Genomic DNA, 12,641 nt, shown 5'->3' on the forward strand with positions numbered 1-12,641 from the left:
CACACACACACGCACACGCACACTCTAAGCAGGGAATTATGGTTTTACTACAATAACCATGCACTGTAAAAAAAAAACTTGTAACCGATTTTTCACGTATAATGTCCAAAAAGCTGTAAATTTTAATGTTTTATTTACATATTTTTCAAATTCAAAAATTTTTTTAATAGAAAAACAGAAAACAAGTAATTTTACAGGGAAAATGTTATTTTCACAGTATATTTTTGGCACCCTAATTGCCGAAAAAAATCTTTTTCTAACAGTCTATTTTGAAATACGCTCAAAAACATCAAATTACAGAAAAACACAAAACATTTACCAGAAAAACAGGGAAAAATGTTATTTTACGGAATATTTATGGCGCCTCAGCTGCCAGAATTTTTTTTTTTTACGGATTTATTTTACAGTGTGGTTTTAAAATCAAATGTTTTATATTGGTTTTACCACAGTAACCATGTTTTTTGGCTTTAACTGCAGGAAACCTTGGTTAACTTCCATAAAAAATTAAAATGTACTTTAAGGCATAATTAAAATGTAATTTTAAGTCCTCATCTAGTTTACAACTATATTTGAGAAGTACACAAAGTATATTTCTGAGTAAGAAAATAAAAAGTTATTCCTCTTTTTTGGTAGGGTTCATTTAAATGTAGAGTTTATCAGTTGTTTGTTAGAGAAGAATGGTTAATTATTTCAGTGTTTTTTTCTTTATCTTATTGGACTAAATTGGAACTGGAAACTTTGATTATTAAGAACCATATAGCACATAATGTCAGTTTAAAAGTCTTCTTTATCCTGGTGTTTTCTTTTCTGGTAAATTGTTTACCCAAAGGATTTGAGGACTGGAAACAGTGTATGGTGATGCGTATGCATGTCCTGCATCTCCTGCATCCTGTGCCTCTGTGTTTACTGTTATCCTTTCTAATCCCCTTTGACTCACTATAACACATCAGGATACCGTGTGTGTGTGTGCGTGTGTGTGTGCGTGAGTGTGTGTGCGTGTGTAATATGGCTGGGTCTTCAGTGAGTTAAAAGATGAGTGCTCAGTGTTTACTACACATTTATCATTACTGATCGATAAACCTCACTGTGCATCGTGGTATCATACACAAACAGACGACTTGGGACATAAAACTTTAAACATTTGATGGTTTGCATGAACATATTTGATGTAATGCGCATTTGGTCAATTTAAACCGACATGGTCACATTTTCAATGCTCACATCGTCATGCACACAATATTTCCTTCTAACCGTGCCTTACTAACACATAAATTTGTTTTGCATTTTTTATTTTGCACCAAGACATAATATCAAGCTTTATTCCTCATGGGGACTGTGTTCTGTATGTTTATTCAGGTTTTACTTTACAAGTTTGACCCCCCCATACACACAGATATTCAGGCCTGATGGACGACTAGATGACCAGTCAGCAAGCCTGCTGTCAATATCTGCCTTTTACATTTAACAAAGCTAACAGCACAGGAGCTCTGAGTGTGTAAAGTGCCTAGATAGTTTCTTCAGTGGTTAGTCTCCCATCTACATCATGACATGATTTACATATGCATGTGCACATGACTTTAAATGTGTGTGTTTGTGTCTATGTGTAATGATGACCTTGTCTTTCCCATGACAGTCTATTAATCTGTATAATGAAATAATCTGTGACACTTGCTCTCGCTCTCTCAAAAGCAATGTTCTGCCCTCTCTTTTGTGCATAGGACAATTGGCAGTGACCCCTTCCAGCTCCCAAAGGTACTCAAAGGTCAGGAGGAGTAACAGCAAAGATAAATACACACTCAAACACTGGCTAAGGTGGGATGTGACGGCTGGCCGTGGGCTGTTCTGTATGCTTGAATGTTGTCATCCTTCAATTGGAGTAGGAAATGAGGCGGAATTTTTAAAAACTATATATTTAAATTAATTGCTTTGTATTAAAAATAGTTTAATTTACCATATCCAGTAAATGGGAGCTTATGGATGTTTAAAATCGTATTTAGAATACATTTTCAAATACTAATTACAAATTCTGTGGTCGGCGGAGATACCAAAGAAAGTTAAATTACTACACAGCAAAATCGCCTGTGTTAAAAAATGCCAAATTAACTCTCACAGCATATGAATAATAGACACTTTGAGAGTGTGGATTATATACACTGTGAGTGTTAATTTGACCTTTTTTTAACACTGGCGATTTAACTGTGTGTGAGTAACACCACAGAGAAATGAGCATAAACCCAGAACTTTCTAAAATGGATGCTACCATCATATTAATGTAAGTATGTTAATATTAAGACTTGTTAATCACAAAACTGGGGTTACAATCAGTCAGATACAACTAATACCACAATAAAATAAATACATAAAAATAATAATAATTCGAAATAATAATTCAGGAATTACGCAAAATTAAAGAAACAAAGAATTGAACAAAACTGATACTTTTGACAATGCACAAGTGTTTTTTTTGTCACCATAGAGAATACAAGCATGCAAATGTTTTATGGTTTATTGGTTAGGAAAGACCCACTAACAGAATGAGAGATGAGGGAAAAGAGGATTGTAAGCTGTACGTATAACACTGTTTTTCCTTGATAAATTTAGAGAATATTTACAATTGAGCACAGCTCAAGATACGACTTGTTAGGAATTTGATTAAATTCAATTCATTAGATATACAACATTGTTTTAAAAGCACATTAAAAATAAAAAAGATTCCCTTCCTGTAAACTATTAACCACTACAACCAGATCATTAATGAGTCAGTGAATAAAATCAGTCTGATTCACAAATCATTCAAACATATTCAAGCTTGATTCCCATTTCTTTGTAATCCTAGTAAATAAGATTTCTCTTTTTGTGTTCACACAGGTTGGAACTATATGGGTGACTAAATAATCATTAAAATTCAATTTTTGGGTAAACTTTTTATTGAAACAGCCTAACAAAGCATCATTTTAAACAAAACACCAACTGCAGTTACAGAAAACTGTGGTTTGTTTTTTCACCCTATAGAAACCAATGCATAGCAGACACACAGGTAAAAAGTAGGCTAAAATCTTTCACAAAGTAACATGCATGATGCACACATACAGCAACTCTAGTACTGAGGAGACTGCAGTGACTGCTTGTAAAGCCACAGATCTCTCCCATAGAGAGCAGCCACAGGACATAGTCCCTGAGTATCTCTGAAACATTTATGAAGTCTTATAATCCCCTCTCTGCCTAATGTACCCTAACAAGCCTTTACTGCCTCTCTAGCCTGCTATAGTGTTCCCGGCATCTAACTCCTTTAACACCCTAGTTTCAACACTTTTACATGGTTTGTGCACATTTCAAAAACATACAGCGTGTGTTTTATTAATGCACAGAACGTAAAGGAAAACTTAATGGTTTTAGAATTGGGTTAGTAGTATAATGTTATATTATAGTGTATAATGAGGTAGTAAATTATTGAATATAAAGTAGTATATTTATAGTAATGTTTACCTAACTCTTATTTTTATTATTTTAATTATAATTTAAGGATATAATATAAGTCCAAGCAGTAATGTAAGTCTGGAAATGTGGATACATATCTACTTGTATTTAAATAAAAAGTATTCATATATAGGCCAACTTGTTTAATATAAATGATGATTTAACTATGAAAATATTCCTGAATCCTTTTATATCCCAAATCCATTTTGTTTAGGCCAAATCTGAACATATAGAAAATGCAATTTAAGTGTCATGTGGCAACATAAAAATCTGGAAATAAGTAAATGTAATGACAAGTTTTAAACAATAACCAAAAAAGAAGTATAACAATGATAAATGATGAAAACATATTTGATATTCTATAAAATTGTAGGTTTCTAATAAAAGTACAATGTAAAAAATGATTTGTTGTTTTTTGTAGTTTCAACTTAAAAAAATAAGTTATCTGGCTGCCTTAAAATTTTAATTTAGTTCAACTTAAAAATATTAGTCAACACAATGAGTTTGCTACAAATTCATTAAGTGAACTAATATTTTTAAGTTGAACTAACTTAAAATTTTAAGGCAGCCAGATAACTTATTTTTTTAAGTTGAAACAACAAAAAACAACAAATCATTTTTTACAGTGACATTGTAACATTTGTTTAACTCTTATACAAAATGTCCATTAAAACACGCTTGGACGTTCTCTGAAATATTCATAAATCATGGTGGGGGTAATATGACTCAACGGGGCTTGTACAAATTTCGAAAGTCTGTATTATAAGTGTGACATGAAATAACACAGGTAATTTTAAGTATCAAAAGGACAAATGAAAAGAGAGAGGTGCGTACAGAGCGATGTGACCTCGGATTGTCATTGTGCTATAAGGGGTCTGACTGGACATTGGGAAACCTCCATTACAGTGTGTGCTGTGTGTGTTAAAAACAGGCTCTTTGGGGACCTGATCCCAGGGGACTGTTTTACTGCAGCCTCTGCCCTGTGCCTGTGTTTACATGTTGAGAATGCCATATGCTAAATGGCTAGTATTACTGCTCAGATTTCCCTTAGCAGCACTTCTACACTCACAGCTAAATGAAGAGTTATCAGAGAGTGGCCGCAACTTAACGCAAAGTGATATTGAGCTGTTGGTGTTATTGATAAAGAACTTTACACCTGCGAGTTCTCATGAGCATTTGTTTGCATCGACATTGTAAAGTATAGAAAAAGGTCATCATTTAATCACCCTCAAGCCATTCCGAATTCACGTTAGTTTTTGTGTTTTGCGTAATACGAGGAGGAGAAATTTGGTCATGCAGTCATTCACATTTTGCTTAACATCTCATTTTGTGCATCACTTAAAAAGTATGTTTTAGGGTCTAATCCTATCCCTTCAATATAACATTAGAATTTCATTGGTCTAGAACCACCATGTTTTACAGAAACATAGGTGATGTTTATTATGTAAATCAGCGGTAATTGGTGTATTAATTATAAAGTATAAAGTTATATAAACACCTTAAAAACTTTAAAAACATTAAAAAGGTGAGGTCAGGGAGGTCTGCTGGAATTAGCAATGTTTCTTTGGATCAATGCAGCTGCAATGGAGAATGCTTTTCATTCACAGTAGTCAAGCTAATGGTTTAGAACATCATCCTAAGACATCCCATCAACTACTGCACAGTCATAACACACACACACACACACACACACACACACGCACGCGTGCACGAGGGGAAGGAGACACAGAGGTCAATACGGCCAGTCGTGAGGAAGCTTGTGGTGTCCATTACACGCAATCTTCATTAGTAGCATGTTGAATACAAGAGCACAGTAAACCTTTACTGAAAGTGGCCTCATCCGATACAACGTCTGTGCCCAGAAAGCAGCTTTTTACGTAAAAATACACCCCATGACATCTTTCAGACTCCCCTGTGTGAGATAACTGGACTTTTCCTACATCCGTGTTGCCACTTCCTGACACAAAATATTCTGTCGGGTTGATATCAAAATCAGTGGAATCAATGAAGGGAAAAGCATATTTAATTCGCTAAACCATGTGTTACGTTCGGAATTGTTGGCTTTTGTGGTTACGCTGGAATATTTGGTTTTGAAGGAGTGGACAAAAGGTGATGAGTGACATTTGGTGGAACTGAGCACAGATAAGCTTTAGAAGACTCTCTCATGGGACATGAGATGTTTCGCACAGGGAGGTCATACATGGGGAGATCATTCTGAGCCCACCCACATGCAGAGTGTGTGTGTTCTTGCCTTAGAAGTGTCATTAGCTTACTATGTTACGAGACATCAAATGTCAAATATTTGCATAAATGTTGACACTTTTTAATTATTAGTAATCAGATCTTACTTCGTCAACATTTCTTCAGTTTAAATCCAAATCCAATGTATATCTATAGAGGCTAGCACATATTAAAACAACAGTGTTGACCACAGCCCTACAAAATAATAAGTATAAAATTATAATAAGTATAATAAGTATAAAATAATAAATATATCACCAAACAGTAATTGCAGACATGATTTACCCATCAAACATATAAGTAAATAGTTGCATTACTGCATTCAGTTGCAATAGTGTAATTCCACCAATGAAAAATCCCCCTATCAATAGCTCCTCACAAGGGTTGTGCTATTTTAGCCTAATAATTATGTTGGTTTGATGAGCTTTTCTCAGTGTGTAGTGGAAAGCATTTTTTCTTTTGTTCTTGCAATGTTCAGCACCGGTGATTTATTGATCAGAATAAGTCAGTTAATAAGCTTGAGAGCGATTCATCACGGAGCTAGAGACTGGAACAGCAAAGCCTAGCTTAATAAACTCATCAAAGCTCTTCGCGCATGAAGACAGTAATTAAAGGCAGAGAGGAATGTGTGTTAGATAGATAGTTACAGGGGTCTAGGCCGAGCAAGACTAAGATAGAGAACTTTCATTCGCTGTCAGTCTCTTCGGCCTGCATGGTCTCTGTGTGTAAATCTGATTCTGCCCACCGAACATGGGCCAAACAAGGCCTTTTGGATGATTATAAAGTCACAATAGATAACAGAAGAGATGCTAGAACATTTATCAGTAGTGTTTTGATACATTAGTGTTTGATAAAAAAACTGCTTTATAGAAAGGGAAAGCAAAGTGTTCCTTTCCTTTAATCCAGTGTTTTCTGTGGTTTTTCAACTTTGGGGTAGTTCAGCCAAAAATGAAAATTCTGATATCATTACTCACCCTCTTGTCATTTCAAACCTTTCCGCAGACACAAAAGAAGATATTTTGAAGAATGTTGGTCACCAAACAACTTCAGTACCCATTGACTTGCATTGATTTGTGTCCATACAATAGAAGTGAATGGGTCCAGTCGCGGTTCGGTTACCAACATTCTTCAAAATATCTTCTTTTGTGTTCCGCGGAGGAAGTAAAGTCATACAGGTTTGAAATGACGAGAGGGTGAGGAAATTGATGACAGAATTTTCATTTTTGCCTTTACTATCCCTTTAAAACCTAATTTAGTGATATTAAATAATGGTGTTGAATGAATACAACTTAAAAGAAAATGTAGAGATCCAATTAAAACCTACAAATAGGATTATACAAATTCACACAAATAGCCACATCACACTGTAAAATACTAAGAATGTGTTGGTATTTTTGCATTAGTAACCTTCCAATATGTTTGCATTAGTATCAGAGGTGTGGACTTACCTTTTGTGTGACCTATGTGAAAACAGTTTAGACAGTGAATCTGCTCACTGCTCTACAGACAGATTGGTTGTCTTTCCTCAGATAGAAGATGACGCAAGACTATACCTGATGACAGATAGGGTCTAAGAAAATCACCAATAATTACCTCCATAACCATCCTCAATATTTCACTCAGCCCTGCAGAGCAGCTATTGAGAGCGGTGTGCACAGAGAGCGATGGCCTCATTTGAACAAGAAGACAAATGGTTCACGAATCCCAAATATACAGCATGACAAAAAGTAGTGGCTGCTCTCCCAGTACAATAACTTCTCTCCTAACAGGGAAGGAGAAGAAAAACAATTACATTTTCAGATGAAGTCTTGAACCTGGTTGAGAACATTGTGAGTAATGTTTTCATTATGTTGACAGAAAAAATGCCATGTGTATGGAATGCGCTATTAATCCATAATGAAGCACTTGATGGCTTTTGGAATGTGTTAAAACATATCCAAATACACAAATCCATGCAGATGCAGCCAGTACAAGGTTGTAAAATGATCACTTTTAATCACTTGTAATAAAAAATTGCAATTTAATAAACAGATTCTGAGAACAGTTTACGGATCTGCTAGTTATTTGCTTAATTATACAATGCATTACAATTGGATATTAATTTGTATACGCTCGCTCTCTAAAACTTTGGGCCTTTTTTTCTTTCTATCATTTGAACTGATTGCAATTTGTGCATTCATCAGCCCTTGACATAATTGCATCTGTCTCCATAACCTTTAACCGAAATAATAAGCTCCCCAGATGGGCCCATGTCCACCTAAAGACAGCAGAGACATATTAAGATGTCTTTCTGTGTTGCTTTAAACCTTTGTGAGCAACAGGTTTCATGTGAACTGTCTGTGATGACCGTCCTCTCACACAGGTGATATACCCCGGTGACCTATTAGATGATGTACTGTCCGTTGAAGTACCTGTTCTCAATGCCCAACTCAATAACACCCTAATGAAGGAAGCCCGAGGGGTATTTGCTCCTGTTGTTGCATTTGAAGCCTTTCTCGAGGTGTGACACATGTTGCCAAATGAGGTTGCAGATCAGGGTTAGTTAGCACTGGTGTGAGGCTTTAGCCCTCTGTGGTGAGGGACACTGACAGGGGACATTATCATCAGCAATGGTCAGTAGGTGTGAAATGAGACGGCCTTAGGACAGCCATTTCACAACTGGGATCAGACATGCATTGGTATAAAACATGTAGGCCAACATTCCAGATACATATTGGTGAAATCATCCCATTTTCGACATCCTTTTATTTGAAGCATCGGAAATATACATATTTAAAGTATATTTAAAACTAACTTTGTTTAGTGCATTGAAATATTAAGCAAATTGAAGTTACAGAGGGAGTTAACAAATTTCCCATTAACTAAGTTCCACGTAGATATTTCCTCATTCAGATTTTTTGACACATTTGTCAGCACGTCTTTGTTTTATAGAATTGTGGCACTGGTGATGATCAGCTATTGATTAGAATGAGGGTTAAACCTAAACTGTATCCGCCCACTAATCATGAGCTGACCCAGTGGATTTTAGCCCCTTCTCCCCCGAGACCCACCAAGGTTTTGCAATCCTGCCATTCTGACAAATCCGCGTCATTAAGGCGTGAATCATGGATGGATCAGGTTTATCCAACGCGGCTTTATTTACTCTATTGGGTTAGCCTTATTTGACATTTTTATTTAAAAAAAATTCTACTTAGCAGTAAACCAGCAGTCTTCTTTGAACAGTTCACTTAAAAATAAAAACTCTACAATTTTTCATAATCCCTTGTTTTCATGTATTGTTAATATGCTAATTCTTTCAATGAGCCACAAATAAAGAAACTATGAAAAATCTTTATTCTCCACTTTCCACAGAATGTTTTGTCTGTTAAAATCTAAAAACAGCTGTGGTCACCATGGACTCCTGTTGTATGGGAAAAATTGAATAAAATGTATATAAAAAATTAAAATGAACTGTTCCTTTAAATTATTAACACTAAATTACAATATCAATATCCTCCCTAATAGACTGCAGACTGTAGAAAAATATCTGATTAAAAACCTTTTTAGAAAATATTCTTCATTTATGTCAAGATTAATATGCCTAAATAAACAATCCTGTATTATGCATTCAATGAATGTAAAAGGCAAATGAAAGTAGAGTGGATGTTCCTGCATAACCAGAGAGACTGATCAGAGCTCAGGTACACAGCACAGCTCAATCCATTACCTCTCATAGATCTCTTAGTTCGGCCGATGGCCTCATCGCTCGATCAATACCACATAAACTCAGAGGATTTACTTACGTATCCCGATTTGCAATATAAACAGGGAGCAAAAAAGAAACCTGTTGATTTGTTTTATTACAGATCAGGAGCAGATGCAGAGAGAGCTAATCATTGGGCTATTGGGACACCACAGGGTGGAAGCACAATCCCCACATGGGCCTTTTACACGCCCAAAGCCAGACATCAGATCTGATCGATAAAACTCTTCTCTCTCTCTCTGTCTCTCTCTCTGTTTGTGTTTGCAAAACGCACAGACAACTAAAGTTCATTGAATTCTTCCAGTGTTTGGAAAACAGATACAGCGCTGTAAATATAGCCTTATACATGATGAGATATCAATAACACATTGAGTTTAGATGTCACTGAAAAGATGAATGAGACAATTAGAAGCTCTTAATAGTGTGTGGACCTGAAAAACCTAGCAAACCAAGTTTCATGCTTTGTGTCGGATCACACCGAGTGATGCAAAATCTACTTCTACATTGTAGAATCTAGACAAAATGCAAGCTGTTTTGTTTTTAGATGCATATTACATAAGAACATTTTATTCTTATTTTTCATATGCAGCCAGTGGAATGTAGTATTGCAAATTTATTTTACTTAATAGTTTTTTACTTGTTTTGCGATACATATCTAAAAAGTCTTCATTCAAAAAGCATTTTTCCTCATAACCAAAATGACCTAAGATATTAAGTCTTGTTTTCTGAAAAGATTAATCAAAAGTCCTATGTGTTTATTATGCATAAACAAGAAAAATTCTATTCAATTTGATTTATAGCCTAGCACTTTTCACAAACACACATTGTTTACACATTGTTGTAAAGCAGTTTTTCTAGAGGAAAATATCTGCCAAATGGGGTTAGAAGTTTTTTTACTCTTTTGGTCAATTCAAGTTTATTTTTCTTATTGGCAGATATTTTGTCTGTTTTTAGTTTAAACTTACTTCATTTTTAGATTTTCTTTTATAAACCAAGACTTAGTATCTTAGGTCATTTTGCTTCTCAAGGAAATTAATTGTTAGATATTTAAACTGCAAAACAAGACAAAAATACTAAGAAATTCTTTTTTTCTCATAAGAAAATTCTTCTGTAAATCTTTTTTTCTTTTAAAAGTATAGTTTTACAGTTTAAAGCATCACCTTTGGGTTTGTGTTTCAATTCAAGTACATTTGATTTTATGAATAAAATGGATTTTAAACAATTTTGACATCTCTTCACGGTTCACTTCAAACTGGCCCTATATTCCATGATCAGCTTTTCATCTATTCATAAGCCAAACATATAAATTAAAACGTATTATAATTCAGCTATACAAAACTGTTATTTGATCAATAATAAGGACTGATCTGAATTCAGCTGTTTAAGGTCATTTAAATAATCACTAACCACACATCACACAGAACTTTTAACTTCAGTAGACTGCTTGAGACAAACTTTTCTTTCGGTTCTGGGTTTGATTCTGGGTTTGATTGATTTGTCCAGTGAGGATACATTTTATTTGTCTGTCTAACTTTGGTGTGGCCCGTTATTCATTTGTCTGCCAACTGTGTCTTCACATTGATCCTCATACAATCATTGACAGAGCTCGGAGCACTCCATCACGACCTGCGTCCGAATGACACTTTAACTTCTCTACACGCATTTGTTAAGCAGCATTTACAGCTAATAATACTTGTGCCACTCACATCGTTGGCAAAGTGTGCCCCTCAACACCGAATGACAATAGCCAGTTGTCACAATAGCTGCGAATGAGAGTGGATGTGTCCGGCCGGCACATGGCACTGTGGGTTTTTCCGAGTGCCGTATAGGAGTCGAAGCCATTGTGCTGGGGATTCTCCTCACACTGGCTGTCAGCCTGCTAATTGTGTCTCTTTCAGCTCTTTGTAGATCAGCACACTTCTGGACCCGAGTGTGAAAAGAAGAAGGGGTTGGGTGGGAGGCGAGGGGAGGGGAGGCCGAGGTCAGGTAGTTCGGGCACGTGCGCACCACAATGCAGCCTCCAGATTAAGGGGTAAACAAAGGCCGGGTGAACTGTAATTACACAGCTAACAGGTCTGTGGGTGAATAGGAGGCTGAAACTGCTCCATTGGCAGCTGTGCTTCAAGCAGCCACTTACTGTAAGCAGGGGAGGAGAGGAGGTGGAGTGGACACACGCCGATGAGAGCCGATGCTCCATATGCCTCCCCTCCCCCTGCACAAGCACACACGCTTGTGAGTAAACACACTCAGAGATGCACACGCACACAGGGGTCCAACAGTCTGGGGACGTTTTTAAAAATGCTTTTGCGTTGCATTTGCATTTCATTGCATTTTTATTACAAATAATCAGTATAAAAATCTGAATGAAAGTTCTACCAGCCTACCTTCTTACCTGATGTGCACTGACCTCACTAGATGACCTCACTTTTATTTGACTAACCAATAACTGTCTATGTTTTATGTCTTTAAAAAAATCTTTCATGTTGTTCATTCTCTTCCTTGCTTAGCTTTAATCCTCCTTGTAACATGGCCTTGTAAACTATCAGTACTGTTTGTGTTGACAAAATGTTATATGCTCTCTTAATTGTAAGTCACTTTGGATAAAAGCGTCTGCCAAATGAATAAATTTAGATATGGAAAACTTTTGTGCAAATTTCATTGTTTTTTCAAGCTTATTGTTGACTTATTCTCATATTTTACCTCCAATTTTTTTGTACATTTTTTACTTCCACATTTCAACCGAAACTCAAATTTTCAATGTGTTAGACTTTTGGACGTAAACAATGCTGGTCCAACTCTGATCCAGTGTTGGTCCAGAAGAACTTCCTATTTCAGTTTTATAACATACACAAGATACAACCGTTTGAACAAAATACAACCAACACAACATTTATAACCAAATCAAAATGTCAAACAAATATCTTTAGATTTCACATGTTATGTAAAATGATAAAATAATATAAAATATGTCAATACATCTATGTGAAGTGGTCTACGGAGACGTTATGTGGCCCAAACTTAACTTCCATTAGTCCTCCGCAAAGAATCTATAACCGTTAAGTGGTTTTAATTTAATTTCATAATAAATATGTGGTACAATAAAATATTAATAGAAACTAATATTATTATAAATTAAATATAAAATAAATAGTTATATAACCAAACACAGACCAAAAGTTAA

The sequence above is a fragment of the Triplophysa rosa genome, linkage group LG23 (genome assembly GCF_024868665.1).
Source record: "Triplophysa rosa linkage group LG23, Trosa_1v2, whole genome shotgun sequence".
Taxonomy (NCBI): domain Eukaryota; kingdom Metazoa; phylum Chordata; class Actinopteri; order Cypriniformes; family Nemacheilidae; genus Triplophysa; species Triplophysa rosa.